The following is a 21254-nucleotide window of genomic DNA, read 5'->3' on the forward strand; positions in this document are numbered from 1 at the left end:
AGTCTTACCATTCTCCTGGGGTTACTTCCTTCTCCCTTCCCTCCCCAGAACAACGTTCCTGACAGCTCCCCTAGTAAAATCTGCCCTGCAAAAGCTCAGACCTGATCTGCATCGGTAACTCTGCCTTCCCACATTTCCTGAAGGTCCTTTAGACAAATGGACTCAGATTTGATTAAAATGTCGCACAATTTTCCTGAAAGAGAAATTTAGTGAAACACAGATTGGGAACCACATTTTATAATTATTATGCTTAGGTCAAGTTAAGGGAGAGAGATGGCTTACCCAGCACTTTATTGGCTTGCCATCTTCTGGTGGTCTGGAATCATTAAAAACATAATTTTAGGGGCGGCAATCTTATTATGGAGAAAAAAACAAAAATATGGTTAAAAGTTCAACAATCATGTAAATATTAAATCATTCAAATTAGCCCAAACAGCTTGTTTTTGTGTTTCATTAATCTAGCAAGTGGTTGTGGGGCACCTATTACCCTGTGGGTTGAGAGAGGAATCTAGAAGCTTTCGTTCCCATCTTGTAAGGCCGACAACACCCATGCTTAGTGCATAGCTATTGACAGGATAATTTCAGGACAGAAGGCTGCAGCTGCGGAGAAGGCACAGACGGATGGGAGCGGTGGCGACCTGCAAGCCTTTGGGTTACCTGGCAGACGCAGCAGTGAAGAAGGTGAGTGCTGAGCAGAGGTTGCTAGTGAGCCAGGCAGGGGCCAGGGAAACCTGTGTTGGGAGACCTTGGCTAAGCAGAGATAAATCTGATTTTTTCATAGACAGCCCAGGGTGTCAATCATGAGCAGCTGGTGAGGGACCCTAACTTCTCTTCAGGAACAGTACCGGCTGTTGACGGTTTCTGAGTGCACTGTGGGAATACAGAGCTGGGCAGGAGGAGGAGGCCAGAGAGGATGCTGGGGCTGTAGGCGGGTGTAGGCTCTTACACCTCATGGCTCATTTAACAGTCCTCTTCATCTACCCAACGCCCAGACTTCTATGAACACCCAGATCAGGAGGCTTTGTTAAAGGCGTGTGAGAATTCTTTACATGTGTTCTAGGCTAACTTTTAAAAATGGAGGATTTCAACCTCTTTTTAAAATTATACTTACATTTTAATTTTTTAAAATATTTTTTACTCCCTGTATGTGTGTGCATTTCCTGGAGGTCAGATGATCTTTCACAGTTTTGGCTTGGGAGATAGAACTCCTGTCTCTTCTCTGTCTCTGTCTCTCTGTCTCTGTCTCTGTCTCTGTCTCTCTGTCTCTGTCTCTGTCTCTGTCTCTGTCTCTGTCTCTGTTTCTGCCCCCCTCCATTGGCAAACACATGGTGAAGTACCAACATGGAGGCCAGAGGGTGACTTTTGACAATCAGTTCTCTTCCATCCTTTCCCCACTGAGTCATCTTTCCAGTCCAAATTTCAGCTTCTTAATTTCATATTGGGCATTTTCTTTAAACCATATCCTCAGCTGAAACAACCACTTAATAATGAAAATGATTTTAATGAAAATGTAATTGAACTTCAGTGTGGCGCTTTCACACTGTGCCAGGCTACACTTTTTCAGCTCTTTGAGTGGCTTCTGTTCAGTGCATGCTCAGAAGGACCCAATCTCTCCAGGATCCAGCTCAGCTTTCCTGTGCCTCAGCCCCTGGGATTGGTTGTCCTTTGCTCTTCTTTCTGAGACAGCAATGGTTTGGTGCTTTGTAGATTTCCAAGAGATACTTTTTTTGTTGTTTTTGTTTTTCAAGACAGGGTCCAAGGCACTCTTTAAAAGAAGATTTCTCACTAGAGCTGAGTCTGCAGCTCTGTCTTGCTTCCCCCTGCTGTCTATGCTGGGTCCTCCTCAATTTGCAGGGTTTTCCCGGGATCTTGTTTAAAAAGGTATAGGAGGAATGAACCTGCTAAGTAGTCACTGTTGACACTGGGTTGCTTCTTGTCCACCGCACCTCTTTCTTACGCACTCTGTAATGTGATGTCAAATAACATTTATCACATATTCCAAAGTTGGTAAAATGTCTCATAGTAATTATTTTTGTACGTATTCACGAATATGGGTGTTTAAACATACTTTTAATTTGTTTTGTTATAATTAAAAATTTAACAGAGGGCTTGCTGAGTTCTCATTTAATCAAGAAAACAAAATATACATTAAAAATTAAACAAAAATCACAAGGAAGCAATAGTAATAATCCAGGCTACAAAAGCCTTATCAAGTTAAAGGTCCTTTTAGGGAAATGAGGCTGCAGCATGAACGGAGATAGGCAGGCTTTGGAAGCAGGCCAAGTGGAAGACCTCTCCGATGGGTGAAAAACAGAGGGAAGAGGACTATACAAAACCCTTTAAGAAAGAGATTGATTTTAAATCAGTACACTTTCGAACCCCTTAAACCTATGGCTATTAACAATAGACACAGTAGCCTGAAGAGATGGCTCAGCTATTAAGGATTGTGGATGCTCTGGCACTGGATCTGTGTTCAGTTCCAAGCTCCTTCTCTGGGTAGATTACAACTGTCTACAACCTCAGCACCAGGGCATGTGATGTGCTCTTCTGGCCCCAGTGAGCACCTGCATACATGTGTGCGAACACACCGGCGCACAAGCACACACATCCTCTTACTTTGTTTTCCTCAACATGACATAAACTAGAGTCACTTGGGAAAAGCGAACCTCACTGGGGAACTGCTCCTGTTACATTAGCCTGTTGAGCATATCTGAGACATTTTATCAATTAATGATGGATATGAGTCCACTAGGGCCAGTGCCACCGTTGGGCAGATGGTCCTGGGTTGTACAAGAAAGCAGGCTGACACGTCCCCTGGATGGGGAAGCCTGGCGGCACTCAGAGGAAGGATAGCAAGTTACCAAGAAGAGACTCGATATTCTAAGAGCATATATAGGGGGAGGAGGTCTCCCTCAATCACAGACATAGGGGAGGGGAGAAGGGGGGAAGTGGGAGGGAGGGAAGAATGGGAGGAAACAGGGGAAGGGCTAACAATCGAAATGTAATATGAATAAAATAATAAAATGAAAAAAAAAAAAAAAAAGAAAGAAAGAAAAAGAAAGCAGGTTGAGTGAGCCACAGAGAACAAGGCACCAAGTAGCATTCCTCCATGGTCTCTGCTTCAGTTCCTACCCTGACTTCACTATGAAGTGTAAGATAAAATAAATCCTTTCATTCCCAAGTTGCTTTTATTTTTTTAATAATTTTTATTTATTTTTATTTTATGTGTATTGGTGTTTTGCCTGTATGTATGCCTGTGTGAGGTTGTCAGATCCTGGAGTTACAGACGGTTGTGAGCTGCCATATTGGTGCTGGGAATTGAACCCAGACCCTCTGGAAGAGAAACCAATGCTCTTAACCACTGAGCCATCTCTCCAGCCTCACTGCCCCCTCAAATTGTTTTTAGTCATGGCGTTTATCAGAGCAACAGAAACCAAACTAGGGTACACATAAGTTAAAAATAAATAAAATAAGTGTAAAACCTCAGGGCTATTTATAAATTAGAAGCAAATATTTATCAAAGGCTTCACTCATCTCATTCTCTAATGATTATAGGGTGAGCTGTGGCTGCTTCTAAGAATATTGGAAAGCGGGGTATTTTAGGCAATTTAACTGACGAAAGTTAAGATACAGTTGTTGGAATAGGCAGGGAACTGAATGATGTCCTGCTAAGCCATGAAGTGTCACTATTACGGTTATATCTCGTTAGGTTTCAAACCCAGGACAAACTGTGGAGGTGCATACTTAACATATCAAAGTGAAGCTGGCTAAGAGGTTCTCCCAGCATCCTTTGGGCCCTACCTGTTACAGGGTGCTCCTGGCTGGCATCCCCTGCCCTTTATCTTGAACTCTCCAGCCCAGGAATCTGTGCTGCTCTTATCTATATATGTTAACCACTTTTGTTATTCATTCTGTACGTAACTTTGGGCTTCCTGGATACTGTACCTGGTTCCTCCACATGGCCCTCCCCATATGGCTCAGGGTTATAGCCGCCCCTGCTGTGCAATCCCATAGATATTTATATAGATATTCATCTATAATAAACTTTCTCTCCCACCATACCCAGGAACAGGCATGTTCCTTCCTTTTTATTTCTTTCCCTAACTCATCTGGTGCTAACCCCAGGACCAGTCATGTCCTTTCCTTTTAATTTCTTTTTTATTCACCTTTCACTTGGCAGAAATCTACATGCCAACATAGGTTTCATGTTTATTTAATGTGAACAGCAATTTGCACAGAGTACATGTGCTTAAGAAATATTCATGGTTTTTTGTTTGTTTGGGGTCTTGTTTGTTTGTAATGATTGATGTCAATAGACATGGGAAGGATGCACTTCCCCACTGTGGGTGGCTTTTGTTGACAGTAGAAAGGTTGGAGGATTTTGTTTACTTAACTGAAATGGGTAGAACACAAAAAGAAAGTTGTTTTTTTTTTTTTTTTTAAGTCTTAGAATACTTAGTTAATGAACTTAGGGAGTGGAGAGAGCGTTATTGAAGATTTAAAAGTAGGTTTGGGTAAGGAATATTTTACAAAAAAATTATTAGTCTAATTTGTAGAGGAATTATGAGACCTTCTAGAACAATCTTTCAAAACTAAGGATTAAGGTTAAATGTCAAGGATGGGAAGACATACAGAAGAGGCTAATTGTAGGTGGCTACAGGAAAAGATGAGAAAGATTAGTGGGGATGAGTCACTGCTCAGTAACAGAAGCCAAGTGTCAAGTATTAACGCCCAGTCATCAGGCTCCCAAGGCCATAGGCAGGATGGAGCCGAAGATTGATCTGAGTTGAGTGGTAAAGAGCTCAGAGAAGAGGCCTGTATGAGTGCTCACAAGTCAAATACTCTATCTGCTCCTTCTGCTGGGGCCTCAGTGAGGTCACCCGGGAGCTCAGGCAGATGGCAAATTTGGCACTGGATGGTTGAGCACATGTTTTCTGTTTGGTCACATGGCTCTCTCCAGTTGTCATCCATATTATTTCACCACTCCCCTGTAGGGTTCCTACTCTTTTATACTCCTGTCTTCACTACCTGATGGCCAGTGTGGATTTCCTTGACCTTTGACCTTGGTCTTGGTGGTACAAATGTTCTGGCATGTTTGACTTTGCCTTCTATCATCATAGGCAAGCTATCCATGTTTTTTTTCTAGCCTGGTCCTCAGAATGAGGCACTATTCACACCAGGGTATCCATTACCAGCAGCAATGGCTGCTTGGAGCTGTGGCTTTTCTAGAGTTTGCTGAAATGCAGTTATTGAGACTCCAGAGTGGACAGCATATCCATCATAAGAAATCTCACAGTGAAGCTTTTTTAGCAGGCGTTTATCTTAGATGAACTCATATTGACAAGTGGAAACAGTAGAGTCAGATTGATGGGGAACTCAGACCAATCAGCGAGTCAAGCCAGGCTTATTGATCAAAAGGACAGAGAAGGAAGACCATGTAGATAGGGCACCTTGCAGAGTTCAGCTAGCTTCACCCAAGCTTATAAACTTGTGCAAACCAAGAGTCTTGCTGGAAGAGCATAGTTACAGATGGTAAGGCCTAGGGAGAGTGAGGGTTACACCCCAATTTTGTGGGGGCTATCAGCACATGGGGCCAGAGTGATTGTGTGCATGAGCCACTATGGGTGTGCTGGGTACCATTTCAGAACAGACGAAGCACTTTAACCTTTCTCACGGTACAACAGACTTCTAGAGATAGTGTTCTGACACACAAGTGAGGAAACACCTGCTGTTCCTTCTCTGCCCACGTCTCATACTTTCAGAGCCTGTACCGACCTCCTCTCAGGATATGCTAGGTTCTGTGGGTCTTGTGTGCACCGGATATGAAGTAGTTTCACACTCATGGTCACCCCTGTGTACATGTGCCTTCATATGCTCTTTTGGATGCTATAGCTCACCTCTGTTAATAAACATGGTGAAGGATCCATGTCTTATTCAAGGAACTTCAGCTGCCATGTGGATTCTGGGAATCAAACCTGGCTCCTCTGCAAGAGCAGCTGCTGGTCTTAACCACTGAGCCATCTCTCCATCCCTTTAGCTATCTTCTTGATGGGTATCTCTGGAAAGTAAAGCCTCTGCTTATGACTATAGCCAAGAAGGACATGGGAGTCAACATGCTCATGTTTGTATCCAGTACTGTTAGCTTCTGTACTTTATGTGTATGACATAGGAATTATTTTATTTCAAGTACTGCATTTCCTCGAGGGCTGCAACCCAGTTTTCACTAGTTATTGTGTGTGATTCAACACACAAACTTCTCAGATGCAGTTCACAGATGTAACAGCAGATCTTTGGACTTCCAATGAAATGGTAGAAGTAGATGAAATAATCCCATGCACAGCAAATACAGATAGCTATTTCAAAATATAGAGGTTATAGAGCTATACGGGCATTTACAAAAGCTGATAGCACTGAAAGCTGTGGGTTGTGAGCATTAGGAAAGCATGCACTTGTGAAATGTCAGACTGCATATACCTGATACAGTGACATACACTAGGCACACACCCACATCCGTGGAACATCAGACACTATTGTATCTGGGCTACACTCAAGTGCTTTAGGAAAGTAGGGAATGTCCCACATTTTCACTAGCTCAAGAAGTTATTCATATATAGACAAGAGACCCAAATTACTCTTCATATGCCCCCTGCTTGTCATCCCATAGGTGAGTTATGTTTGGGGGGGACCACGATTGGGGTAGTTGTTCTGGTGTAAGGTTCAACATCTGTCATGGGAACAGGAAGAGACTGTTTAAAATGGAAATAAGAGTGATGGAGCTTAAGTGTTGTTAGGTCCTCTGGCACAAGAGCAATCTAGAGTATTGGTATAATTGTTTATTATTTACTGAAAGTTCTTACTGACTCTGGACATGAAAACATCAATGTTTAGCTCTTGCAGATGTATGTGTCTGTTCGAACTTGTTAGTAAATCGGATGGGTCTATTCATCAGGGAAATCAACATGTTTCCTTTATCTCTGCAAAGTTTGTGGATTGGACTGAGCCAAGTTATAACACTCTAGAGTAGTTCCAGGTGGCCTGCAGGCTGACGAAAGACTGCTCATTCATAGTGTTCTACCTGATCTTTCTACGGATTGATTTTAAAATCTTACTTCTGTCTGTGTGTTTCTCCATGTGTACCTGTGGTGCAGTGCCTGTGGAGGCCAGTAGACTACACAGATCCCCTGGGGCTGGAGTCATAGGTGGCTGTGAGTGTCCTGAAGTGCTTGTCAGGAACTGAACTCAGGTCCTCTGGAAGAGCACCTGCACTCTTAACTGCTGACCCATCTCTTCAGATGCAGTAGTGCTTTGCTTTCTGTCCCAAATCTGTCACTGCCACTGTCACCCCTAATTTGCAGGTATAAAATAATACTTGGTCTATATTTTTACATGATAACTTTCATATATATATTTCTCACTGTGGTTGAAGGAGAAGGGAAATGATAATTTTTAGCTGTGCTAAAGCCCTGTCTGGTTAGCACAATGATTGTTGGGTGTGCCCTGCATGGTTAGAGCTTAGATGGAAGAAGAGTGTTCTTCCCAACAGGCTTGCTTCCAGCAGAGCTCACATACCAGGCAGCCCCCTGGTGATTCTCATGTGATGAGATTCTGCAGATCATCCATTGGAGGACACTAGAACACAACACATGGAGGAGGGGTGCAGCCCTGTGCGAGCAACCGAGAGTACATCTTTGGCCAAATAGTCGGCAAGGCACTCCAAAATCAAATCTAAGCACACTCCATAAAAAAGTGACTGCTTATCAATACTGTCACAGAAAACAAGATCTCTCCTGGCTGCTCCTTGTCCTCCGAAGGTGAAAATTTTTAGAAAGTGAAAGAAATCTTTCTCAGGAAGTAAAAGGATGAATGATTTTAATTGCTTGTGTCTTTATTTAGGAATTTTCCTGGGAATCTTAACTAACCATCACTGACGATAAAGTGGAAGTCTTTGTAGGCTCCTAAGCCAGATTTGTCTGCTAATCCTTCTGAAAATGGAGAAGGTTGTGCAGGAAGAAAGCAAACAACCCCCCCCCCCCCATGACTACTCTTCCCTGTGGAAAGGATGTAATCCGGTAAATTAGTTTAAGCAAAAGCTCCAATGAGAGGACGCCCAAAAAGTCACCTTAAAGCATTGTAAATTCTAAATGTGGGAGCAAGTGCTCACATACTCTGATAACACATTCGAAGAGGAAATCACACTTAGTTGTGGCAGTGAAAATGTCACTTAGTTGGGCCTCTTGATTCTCAGTTTACAACAGTCTGAGATTGCTCAAGCTCACCCATACACGGTCCATATGCATGAGACAGAACCCAGTAATGCCAAGCAGCACAGCAGTTCGCTCAGCCTGCCTGTTAAGCAGCGAAGGCTCATGAGCCCTAAAGGGAAGCTTATCTTGGCAGTAAAGGCTGCTGTGAATTGTCTTTCCAGTTTATACATGAGCGGGGTGGGTTTTTTGAGAGGTGAGAGGATGGGGTGTAGTTCTTCTGGACTCTCTATATAAGGGAAGAAGGTAAAAACCTGAGGGAGTGACTGCCTCCTGGAAATCAGCCGTATGCCCATTATTGAAAGTAGGAAGGACAGGGCAAGAGATTGTTCTAGCATAAGACATTATTGATGTAGATTCACCTCTTCTATTCCAGGAAAGGCTGCTAGGCAGAGGAAGCCATAGTTTGTCTCAGTGAGGTCAGAAGGTGAGTCAAGCAGGCTGATGCTTGTAGGAAATAGATCTGGTACAACAGAAATGCCTTTTAAAGCCCTAAAAGTTCTTTCCGCCTCTGGAAGTATACTGTCGCAAGCCACTTAGTTATTTGGTACCAACGCAGTTTCCCTGATTTGAGATAGGTGGAGTCTAAATGCCGAGATGATTTTTGAGCTTGGAAGCTGCAGTTTAAGTATCATCTGAATGTCCTCAAAGGATGCATTGTGCTTGAAGACTGCATATGACATATAGAGGTGATGGTGTACAGTCAGAGGACAATGGGATACGCCCTCTCAAAGGGACTTGTAGGACTCCAGTCTCTCTGTCTTACTGCTCTGTTCTGTGAGATCTTCCATATGCATAACAGGTACTCCTTGTATGCTTTGCTACCCGACTCCCTCACTACAGACTAAGCCAGTAGGGTTCTGAGCCACCCAAACCATGACCTAAATAAACTCAGTTAATATAGTTAGCTTCCTCCAGCAGTGATAAAAAAAACTAGGTTAATATACTGAGCAAAAGCATTTTGCAAAATGCAAACATTTCCAAGGTGGAGAATAATTAAATATGGTGTACATAATAATTTGTGTATTTGACTACATGGCCTTTATTTAATACTGCCTTTTTCCTCTGACTGAAATACAGAAATTAACAGTAGTGGAAGGAGATTGGGTGGCTGGGTCCCAAATAGGGATCTTGACTTTTCGTTCTGTGTCTCTTCTCCACTTTGATAATGCATTTGTTTTCCTCTCTTTCCCTGTGTCCCAGGAAGATATCAACAGGAATTCAAAATGGATGACTTGAGAAGTAGAGACATAGCATCTATGGGTTAGGGATTATGAGGACCCATTTCTGCCTCTGAACTTGGAGGGAAAAGTCAAGGGGTATTAGCCAGAACTGGAGCTGACAGCTCCAAAGTAGTGCTACTCAAGAAGCTTCAACTTCAGGTCGGAGTTAGTTGGTACCTGCATGCCAGGAAGGCCACAGCAGAGTCTTCCATACCTCGCCATGTTTTTACTCTCCTACTCTCCCACTCCACACTTGGCTAAATCCCTGGAGAGCCATGTGATGGGACTGTGGCAAGCAGAAACTCCCCAGGCATTCATTCCTGTGATTGCTGCTAGACTGGCAACATTAGACAAAATCTCTGATCTACTCCTCACTTGTATTAAAAAAAAAAAAAAAAAAAAGAATAGAAAGAAAAGATGGCAGTTAGACCACTAAGTCTTGCCCTTCTTCTGAGCAGGCAGTCTTACCTGTACTGATCTCATAAACCTGACATTGGTAACTATTCCTAAGCCTTTAGATGATGGTTCACATTGCTGATTAAAAAGAAATATATGTTAAATATTAACATAGATGGTGGTGTTAGGCAGAAAAATCATTACTCTCAATTTGCCTTTTATAGCAGAAAGAGAATCATTTAAAACCAAGCTAAGGTACAAGTCGGTGCATTTTCCTTGGGTGCTTAGAGGATATTTGTGTTTATTTTTAGTCATATCTTTATAGTTTACATGACATTGACAAATCTTTGTAGTAGTTTAGTTTTGTCAATAATTGGCTCTACTTCCAATGATGTGACCATAACACACAAATGGTGTGTTATTCATTGTGATTCACCTTTACTCTTTAATTATTTTTTAAGAAGGATACTTAAATAGTGCCTTATCATTCATTTTAAATGGCTATTTCCAGATTTGTTGTGACACTAAAAATTATATATATATATATATATATATATATATATATATATATATATATATATATATATAATCTGTATTGGGATATATGCCTATGAGTGCAGGTGCCAGAGGCCAGAAGAGTTTGAGGTGGTTGTGAGCCATTTGTGAGCCATTTGACTTGGGTACTGGGGACCAAACTTAGGTCCTTTTCGAGAACAACAGGTACCCTTAATCTTTGAGCTATCTTTTTTACCCACATACAGCTTTATTCTAATTTTCTTAAAGAAAGAATGTGGATGAAAGCATGCCAAGGGTCATCGCTCCATAAGTTGACTTGGCTATGAGCTGTCTTCTATTTGGAATTGAAGAAGAAAACCACTGAAGGCACAAATAGCTACTTATTCAAATCCCTCAAACTAAGGGCTCCTTTCACTGCAAAGCTCACTTGCCTCCCTCGGCACCCCACGTGTGCCCTCCCTTGGCACCCCACATGTGCCCTTTTCTGCTTTGTCAAGCTTCATTTTCTTTTCTCCCTGCTGCCATACTGGGAGAGTGGTTCTCCAAAGACCTCTGACTCACGGCTTGCCTTTTTAATGTAACTCTGAGGCTATGTGTGATAAAATAGGAAGGCGAATCAAATGCTCATTGATAATGACTCATAAAGAGATTTACTTAAAATAAATCTTGGAACTGATGTAACTTGACCATTTATTAAAGACAACGGTATATTTAGATACTAATGAGATAGATGTGTTTATTTTTGCATAAAGAACTAAATCTTGGCTGAGTGTTGATCCTGCAGGACAGAGAGCATCTTAAATGCCGTTTCAGAGTTAATCAATAGTCTAATTTTAGAACCATAAATGCTGATTTGCATAAATGCATGTACAAAGACAGAGCACACGTTTAGGATACTTTTGGCAATTGTCGGAAACTCTGTCCTCATCCTGTTAACAGTCATTTAACAATACTTTTAATGAAACTCAAGTCAGCAACTCATCAACAATTTTTAAGCACAAACATTTTAATACATTCCTATCTGAAGATACACTAATTTAATATTTACATGCTGAAAATAGCAGTGTGAAAACGGTCAGCCTATGGTTTTCGTAATTAAACCACCATTTCTATATGAGCAGGGAACTAATGAGTGTGTAACAAAAACATTGCCATTTGTCAAATACACCATTATCAAATTCAGGCCTAAGTGTTTCAGGCAGTGTTGGTTGGCATTGTGCGGTGGGAGGGCATGTGCAGTGCACACACATCAGTTCAGGCTGTGCGCTCAGAACCAAGGCTTCAGTGGAATCACACAGTGATGTACACAGGAAAGCTCCTCTAGAGACATTGAAGATTCCTTACGGACATGATTTTAAACTCATCTTTGGTTGCCTGTTTTCCCACACACCTATTCAGTTGTGTGACCTTATATGGGCTTGCAATATGCAGTTTGAGAAGTTGCGCAAACCATGTTTGGGTTCCATTACAGCCTCAGGTGGGCTGAGAAAAGGCCTGGCTGCTACATTCTTGGGTCTCCAGTGGCCTTCCTGGTGAGCCTGAGGTAGGGCTTTTTCAAGCAGTAGCCCCATGACAAAAATAGCACAATACCTGTTCTGCTTAGTGTTCTATCAACTTGACACACCTTACAGTCATTTGGGAAGTGACACTCTCAATTGGGAAAATGTCTCTATAAGATCTGCCTGAGGGTGAGCCTGTATTGCATTTTCTTGACTGGTGATTGATATGGGTGGGTCCAGCTCTGTGGGCAGGGCCACCCATGGGCAGGCGGTCCTGGGTTCTATAAGAAAGCAGGCTGAGTAAGCCATGGGGAGCAAGCCAGTAAACAGCACCCTTCCATGGCCACTGCATCAGCTCCTGCCTCAAGGCTCTGCTTTGAGATCCTGTCACTTCTTTTCATAATGCACTATAAGCTGTAAGGTGAAATCAACACTTTCCTCCCCAAGTTGGTTGTGGTCACAGTGTTTATCATGGCAATAGAAACTCTAAGACAGTACTAAAAGTTACTTTTTTTTTTTTTTTTTTTTAGTGGAAAATAGAAGATTTTGCCTCTGTCTTCTGGTGTTCATATCCAGTTTGCTGCCACCCAGACCAGGTGAGATGTTTTCACATTCCAGGTCTCTGTGCCAGTCAGGGACATTCTTGCTTGTGACTCTCGGTGCTATATTATGCTTCCTTGGTCATTTCCTGGCTCACCACATTTTTCCTGGATAGCTCTACAGCATCCATTGAACTTAACAGGTCACCGCTAATACAGAATGAGAGGACAGACCTCCAGCAGTGAAGGAGACTGAGTCATCACATTCACCATGAGTGGAGTTTTCAGGCCCATTGTGACTAGCCAAACCAAGTTTCACTGGAGCTTGGGGTTTTTCACAGCAGCAAGCACAATCTTAATTCTAGACTGTTTCCATATCAATGCATGCACTGTCTACTTCCTAAGAGAGTGTTATGAAGTGTTCTTAAACTGAAGCCTGAGGATGTGCTCCATTCTCTGATTTGGAGTTTATTGTTTTCTCAGTTTCAAAGTTTATTATAGTTTATTCAGATTACACACCGGTTGTTATCCCCTAGCTTGTATCTTCCCATTCCCTCCCTCCCTCCCTCCCTCCCTCCCTCCCTCCCTCTCTCCCTCTATTCCTCCCTCTTCTGCCCTATTCTCCTCCCCTAGACCTCTGACATAGGGGGCACCTTTCCCCCCAACCATATGACCACAGCCTATTAAGTTTCATCTGGGTAGCCTGCATCCCCTTCTTTTCTGTACCCGATGGGCCTCCCCACCATGGACCCCGCTCCCCCCACAAGCTTGGAGAATGAGCTGTCCATTGGCTAGATCTGAAGAGAGGGTCTAGGTTCCCTGCATGCATTGTCCTTGTTTGGTGCAACATATGTTCAGGTCCGCCTGGGTCCAGATCTGCCAGCCTTGATGGTCTCCTTGTGGGGCTCCTGGACCCTTTGGGTCCTTCCGTTCCCCCACTCTTCCCTACAACTCTCAGCACTCTGCCCAGAGTCTGGCTGCAAGGCAAACCATCTGCCTAGATCTCCTGCTGGATGGAGTCTCTCAGAGGACATCTATGCTGAGCTAATATCCATTTATAAGTGATATATACTATGTGTGTCTTTCTTGGTCTGGGTTATCTATCTCACTCAGGAGAATCTTAACCACATAGCATAATGATCTATCATCTTTGATTTTAAAGTGCACCATGCAATGCTTAACTAGAAGCACAGTAATGTGCACAGTCGCCGTCAAGGGTTTTAATTAAAGTTACATTTTTGTGTATTTATTTATGTTGTGTGTGTTGAGAGAGTGCCACGACACTCCTGTGGAGTCAGAGGCCAACTGACTGCAGAATCGGTGCTGTCCTTCCACCAGTGGATTCTGGGAACTTGAGCTCAGGTCATTTGGCGTGGTGGCAGGTGTCTTTCCTTGTTGAGCCATCTCCTCTGCACAGAACCTTGTAATATTGCATGACTGAAACTCAATTCCCCTCAAACAGCAGCTGCTCTTCCCTCTCCCTCCTCCAGCCTCTCATAATCGTCATTTCCTTTGTCTGTTTCAACACTATTCATCTCATTTTTCTCAATTTTTAATTTGGTCTCAAAAGTCTGTTATAAAGTTTCAAAACCCGTCACAAGGTTTGTGGCTGCTAAATTACACGTGCCGGAGCTTTCTTTGGCATGTGTTAGCCTTTATTGGAAAACTGTTGTCTGTTCATAGTGAGATATCACCATTAATCATTCTCTAGGAAGTGAGGCAGAGTAAACCAGAAGAGAGCCTGACAGGCATCTGTGTATCATTCACTACCTTCGTCAAGGCAAGAATTTTCCATATTTGGGTCAGATTTTTTTTAATGCTCCTAGAAAAGATTTATTTTATTTCATATACTCTTAATTGAAAGAGACTTATACAACTTCTCCCTCTCCTCCTCCAGCATCTCCTAGCTACCCTCCCTCACTCCAACCTCTTTCAGTTTCCTCCTTCCTCTTTCAAGTTGATAGCTTTTTAAATAATGTGTGTGTGTGTGTGTGTGTGTGTGTGTGTGTGTGTGTGTGTGTGTGTGTGTGTTGTATGCACAAATGAACCTGCTGAGTCCATTTTTGGTGGTGCTCTGTACGAGGGGGAAGAAAGAGAGTAAGAGCCAGAATACCAGAGCGTCTGTTGTGAAACGCTCTCTTCAAGAAACAGCTGCAAACCAAAACCTGAATAATTGCAGTACCAACGGACATGTGCTGTGGAAAGGGCGGAGTTTCACCCCTAGACAAAGAACTACAGGCAAGAAATGACCGCTGGGAGATGAAAGAGGAATCCTGCCCAAGGATGAGCCACTGTAGTTTATTTTTGAAATTATGCTTCTAGGTGTTTGTCTGGGTGTGACTCACACAGAGGTCGTGCACTCACAGAGATCAGAAGAGGGCATTGATTCCCTGCAGCTGGAATTACCTTCAGCTGTGAGCTGCCTGATGCTGGTGCAGGGAGTTGCTCTTGGGTCTTTCTCAAGAGCAGCACATGAGCTCCTAATCCCTGAGCCACCTCTTCAGCCTGGAGATTTTTAATGTTTTAACAATTACAACTTAAGCTAAAGCCTTTGGTCCTGTTTGCCACTGTAATTTTCTCCCACCCCTTCAATAAAGTAGTTTAGGAGTTAGTGTTTATTATTATATGTGTGTTTCTAACTTTTAACCAGGGTCAGCTTTATGGGCACAGTATCTGTACAGTCCTTTGTGGGCTTGCTTTAAAATTCTGCAGTGGCCATTTCGAAATTCTAAAAATATTCAAGCAAAGCAAGTGTTCTATTTTTATTTATTCAAAAGTTCTTTAGCACTCTGATATATAGCCAACGACAACCAGTTATATGTAAAGAGTAAGTCTTTGCTATAGCTGTAAGGAAAGAATGAAGGCATAGAGAGCCAGAGGAGGTATTATTCCCTAGGGCCAGAGTAAGTGCCAGCTGTGTACGTAGATTTCCGGGTCCCTGTACTGGCAAAGGACAGTTACTGCCGCTATGGAGCTGTCTTTGGTTTCTACTGTCTAACCCCAGAGTGTTGGGCCCCTTTGAGGAAGGTATGGTTGGTATGAGTACTGAGCCCTGGACAGTCAGAGTCCAGTAAGGGAGTGGCTGAGTAGGGACTTAGCAAGATGCTGGGAAACTGAAGTTCCTTTTATTGTTTTATTTGTTTTCCATGATTTTAAAAGTGGATCGGGAGAGAACTTGTGAAATATTGCAGCCCATCATTTTCCCTTTGCACAAAGCCCTGGAAGATTATATAACCAGTCCAGATTGTACTTCTGAATTTTTTTGTAAAAAACTTTGTCTTGTTTGGTTTGCTTTCCAATGTCTAAGATCTTTTAATTGTGGTTTTTCTTTCATATTTATTTTCTTGTTTCAATTCTAGTTTTTCTCTCATTTATATAGTGCTTTTTCTATTTTAAATTTTCTTGTCATTCCCCCCCACTCCCCCCCCCCTTTTTTTTGTCATACCTTTATTTCTCCTGCTTTGTTCTTTGAGTTTCTGTGAGTCTGTTTTTGTCCTGGCCTGCGGAGTCTTCAATGGGTACCTGTGGAGGGGGCAGACAGGTGGGGGGGACAGGAGACACAAAGAAATGAGGGCAAGTCTGGATTCTGATCAAGCCCTGTTTATTGAAAATTTCACGGAGTTTTTATAGGCATGGAGGCATGGGTATTTGCATAAGCAAGGGTTGCTATGGATACCTAACTCTGGAATGCTCCAGCAGGTGTCTACCTTTACAGCTGCTATAATCACAGAAGAGGAAGAAATTCCAAAGAGAAAGAGAAGTTGTAAAAGATCTGGTTAGTCAGGAAAAAGTTCCTGGAACTGCTGCTCACAGAAAACTGGCCTTTAATCTGATTTTACCAGTAGTCTTACTGAAAAAGCTAGTTTATAGCCAGAAAGGAGTAGCTCTTACTATGAGCTCAGGGGTCTTAGAATGACCGTCCCCCACAATAAACCGCAACAGGTGTCTAACTGCCGAACCATGACAGGGTCAGCTAGTTTCTGGTAAATGACAGACTGTTGAAGAAATAGGAACCTAGGCTCTGACAAGATGGCTGAACATTGGCCATATGGCCTACTGTCTCCAACATGTTTTGTAGGAAAAATAGTTTTCAACAGGCATGGTTAAACACTTGGGAAGTGTATAGCAGTTGTCTGGGTGGCTGCTGCCTGGGAAGGTGTGTTCTTTTCACCAGCGCCTCTTGTGGTGCTGTTGTCTCAGTACCTGCTCACAGTGCCACAGAAAATGACCTGCTTTTCTTTTATCTTTTTTTGTTAATGTATTTTTGTGTTTTTTAAAAATTGTATTTCTTTTTTACATATACATTTACATTATTACACATAAATAAAATAAGCTACATATAGCAAGAAGAACCATGAGACAATCAGGGAGTATATAAATATTATATTCGTAGTGATTTGGCTATTTGTGTTTGGCAACCTTGAAGAAAACATCTTTCCTATCTTGGCAAGTTTAAAATTCTGAATGAAACTCCCTATCTATCATATCTCATCTCTGTCAACGTAAAACATCTATCTAGACCTAAGAACATCTTAATGCCCAAACAACTAAGCTTAATTGTAAGACTAAACCATTAGAGACTTGAGAAGGAATAAAATTTAATTACCTGAGTAAACCACAAGTGTGGGGGGAGTAGCTTCCAAAATTGAAAAAAAAAAAAAATGACAGAGACAGTTTGCTGCCTGAACAGTCACCCAACACTCTCTTGCTTTTCTTGATGTCGCTGTTTGCAGAACCTGCCCCCAGGGAGATGCTGTGTCTTGGAGTTCTTCTGAAACTTGCTAGCCTTAAAATATTTCACTCTTATCCCTAAGTCCCTTTTGCCTGTATTTCTCATAAGTTCATGGTTGCTCTTCCCCTGTCTTCCTGTCTCAGCTCTGGCAAAGGGGTAGTTTCTCTTCAGGGTACACCTTCCTCCAGGAAGGATCTTAGGGGTATTTCCTGAACTCTGCTGCCTCAGGATGACCCTGTATAGACATTGCTAGACTTGTTTCTAGAATGTTCTTTTAGGAGTTTTGTCTGCAGTCTCTGGGTTTTCTTTATAAAGAGGATAGTGAAACACACAGCTTTCTCCTAAATTGACACCTTTTGCTTTTTACTGTACTTCTTTGAAAAGTTCTGCTAGCCTTCAGCTTATGTTTGGTAATGATATGCAGTTTTAAGATTTTAAAATTTGACAAAAAGTTCTATGAAGTTCCTTTCATATTGAGAGTTTTGGAAGAATCTTCTAGACTAATTTTACTTACTGTTATCACTTATTTAAGGCCTACTTTATACAATTATTTTTGACATATACCAATGCGATATAAAATACTGAAAAGTTTCTTTTTGCCACAAGCATGTTCTCTCTCTCTCTCTCTCTCTCTCTCTCTCTCTCTCTCTCTCTCTCTCTCTCTCTCTCTCTCTCTCTCTCTCTCTCTCTCTCCCTCTCTCTCTTTCTGTATATGTGGTCTGATATAATGTACACAAGTTAGTTTATAACTGCAAGTAACCTTGTCTCACATGTATTAATTTGAGGGCATTGTCACCAATGTGCTTAGTTGTTATATAGTTTGAGACTACCTGGAACAGACTGCAGACTCAATACTGAGTATAATTTGCCAAATTTATAATAAACTGTTAGCAGGGTCACAGTCTCTAAGACAAATCAGAGATAAGTTATGCAGAAATGAGTGGAGAAAGGTTTTTTTAAAAGTGAAAACCTCAGTTATTCCACCTCTGTGGAATTTACAGTTAGTTGAAGAATTGCCTAGCTCCCCCAGCTACATAAGGAACTGCCTAGCTCCCCCAGCTATGTGAGCAACTTCCTCTCCTAGCTATGTGGTTGACAGTTTCCTATCCACAGGGCGAACAGGATTGTCCTGAAGCCAGAGCAAGCTGTTTCACAACAGTTATTCTCTTATTACTCTCCAGTTTTCCACTTACCTTCTGGCCAGTCCTTTCTGCTTTAGATGGGTGCATCCAAGCCACAGTCCCTGATACTTGACAGTGTTGGGTGTTGTTAGGGTCAGTGGATACAGCCTCTCCTAGGAAGGTTCCTGATGAGGGACTCACACCAAGTCCCTGAGTTGGAACCTGTGCACTGGTTCAGTCAAAAGTGGCATTGGTGGTGGGAGTGGGAAACAGCTGGCTATTTGAGTTGTCTGATGCAAGGACTGGAGTCAGGAATAATAGAGGCTCCAGTTGTCTGTAGCCCTTCCTTTGCAGGAGTAAGTAGAGGCAGATAGCCAGACACTATTTCAAATGGCGATAGCTTGTTCCTATAGAGCGCCTGATCCTGAGAGAAGGGCATGGAGCAGCTGTGACCCCTTTAATTAATGTTTCTTTAATAGTCCTGTTAGCTTTTTCTGCTCATTCTTACCTTTGGGACATATAAATGCAATGCAATTTCCAGTGTGTTCCTGGAGTTTTAGCCACTTGCTGAGACACTCCGGCCATGAAGGCCAGGCCATTGTCATACCCTAAAGAAATGATCTCCATTGGTTTTTTTTGTTTTTTGTTTTTTTGTGACTACATTAGCTTTTTCTGATCTTTTGGGAAAAGCTTCTACCTATCTGAAAAAGTATCTACAAAAACTAGCAAATATTGGTAGTCAAACCTTGTTTGAATAACTTCAGTAAGTCCAATGCCCATTTGTCCAGGGTCCACTCGGACTACGTCCATTTTCTCAAACATCCACAAGAGCTGTTCCCTCCTCTTGGGTTTACTTGGGCATAGGCAGCACAAAAGTGGCTAATTTGCTCAATTCTTTCTTGTAGGTGGTTTAGAAAATACCTGCCTCTGATTAATTCTTTCAATTTTGTCAATCCCGGTTATGCACTATGATAATTTTTTCCAGAGAAAGGATGGCCCTAAGGCTTCTGGTAGGATGGGTCATCTATCCGGAAGAACCCAGCAATCTTATGTCTTATTGAGCCCCAGGTGCCAGGCCTAGTTTTCTTCCCCCACTAGTGTATGCAGGATGCTTTTACATAGCGGTTCTCAACCTGTGGATCTTGACTCCTTGCGGGGGGGGGGGGGGGGGGAGTTGTCGAATGACCCTTTCACAGGGATTGCATGTGAGACACACTGCATTATTAGATACTTACATTATGATTCATAATAGTAGCAGAATTACAGTTATGAAGTATCAATGAAAATAAATTTATGGCTGGAAGTCCTCACAACATTTTCTTTGTCTGATTTCCATTTCTGCAACTAAACTTACAAGCACACCAGAAAACAAAAATTCACCGGACACAAATAAACATAAAACTTTCATGCAGCCAGAGGTTAGACAAACACAAGCATATGGTGGCCATCTTCACTCATGTGCCCAAACCAGAGGGACACGAGGTTGTCTCCTACTCTGTCCCTGGATACTGTGTCTATAATTGTGTCTGATCTCCCCAATGTCTCTTCAGCTGTCTGGACTTCCAGGACACCATCCTGATTGGTCCTGTCTTAAGTGTGTGTCTGTGGGTCCAGGAAAGCCATGTGACCAGGAGAACCAGTCTGGAGCAAAAGTGAGGTTGAGATGTGTCCAAACCTCAACAATCTCATCCTGAGACTGGTAGGAGTAGGACTGCTTCCTCTCTGCTCTGACCCTGCATTTCCTGGTGCATGTAAGCCTTGTGACCCCCACCGCTGCCACTCTTAAGGTTGTCTCGCAGCCTGGTGGCTAGGTTTCATGTTAAACTTCCTCTCTCATTGTAAGGACGTGTCCAGCAAGCACCTGGAATTCCTCTTTATGGAAATGAAGAATTTCCAGCACCTTGGCCCCAGCCAATGATGCACATTCACCCCAAATACCTCTACCCACTACCCAAGGTTTATATAGCAGTTCTTTCAGATCACTACAGAGAGCTGTTTCGCTGAAAACCATCCCTGGAGAAGCATGTTTCTCCCACACTCACATAGACCAAGATCTTGCCTAACTCATCTGTCCTGGATAAGTGTCACTCCCTCTAGTCCAGCCTGGTGCACAACAGTGCCTGGATACCCCGAGAGGAAAAGCAGACTCAGGGCACTTGTGTCAGCCAGCCTTTCCAGTTGTCTGGAAAGGGACCACTCCTTGACCCATCTTGTCTTAAGCATGTGTGTCAGCCAGCCTTTCTAACTCTCATTTTGTTTCAATATGCAAATTTGCAGGGGTCACAGTCTCCCCGCCCCCTGGCCCCCCCCCCCCCAAGGCTTCCAAATCCACAAATTTGTTCACCCTAGTCTAGGGCTGTTCATCCCTGGTCCTCTGTGTTGTGGCACCTGCTTCTGTCTAGGGCCTCATTCCAACTACTGACTTTAATTTGTGGTAGCCCTGGTTTCAGTCTCCCATGGGACTCCAAGTCAGTTTTAGACTTGACCCTACTTAGGGACTCTCCTGGATCCTCAACTCTGAGTCTGATGTCCTTCAGGATCTCACTGGGACCTCCGAAAAATATTGTGGAGTTCAAGAGCATCAGGAAAAGACTGCAAACTCAATATCAGTTATAATTAGCCAAATTTATAGTAACCGCTGGCAGGATCACAGTCTCTAAACCAAATCAGAGACATGCTTTATTGGAATGGGTAGAGGAAAGAATTTAAGATAAAAAAAAAAATCACAATTATCCCACATCTATGGAATGTGAGGAACTGCCTCACTCCACTCCTACAGCCATGTGAGGAATTGCCTCACAGCCCCTCCCCACCTATGTGAGGAACAACCTCAGTCCCCTGCCCACAGTGATAAGCCAACCTACAGAAGAGTATACAGAAGCCAGAACAAACAGTCAATCACTTCACATTATCTACACAGTTCTGAGGATGAGGAGTTTCAGAAATTTACGTCCGAGGCCAATGGCT

This window comes from Acomys russatus, chromosome 3 (assembly GCF_903995435.1).
Source record: "Acomys russatus chromosome 3, mAcoRus1.1, whole genome shotgun sequence".
Lineage (NCBI taxonomy): Eukaryota > Metazoa > Chordata > Mammalia > Rodentia > Muridae > Acomys > Acomys russatus.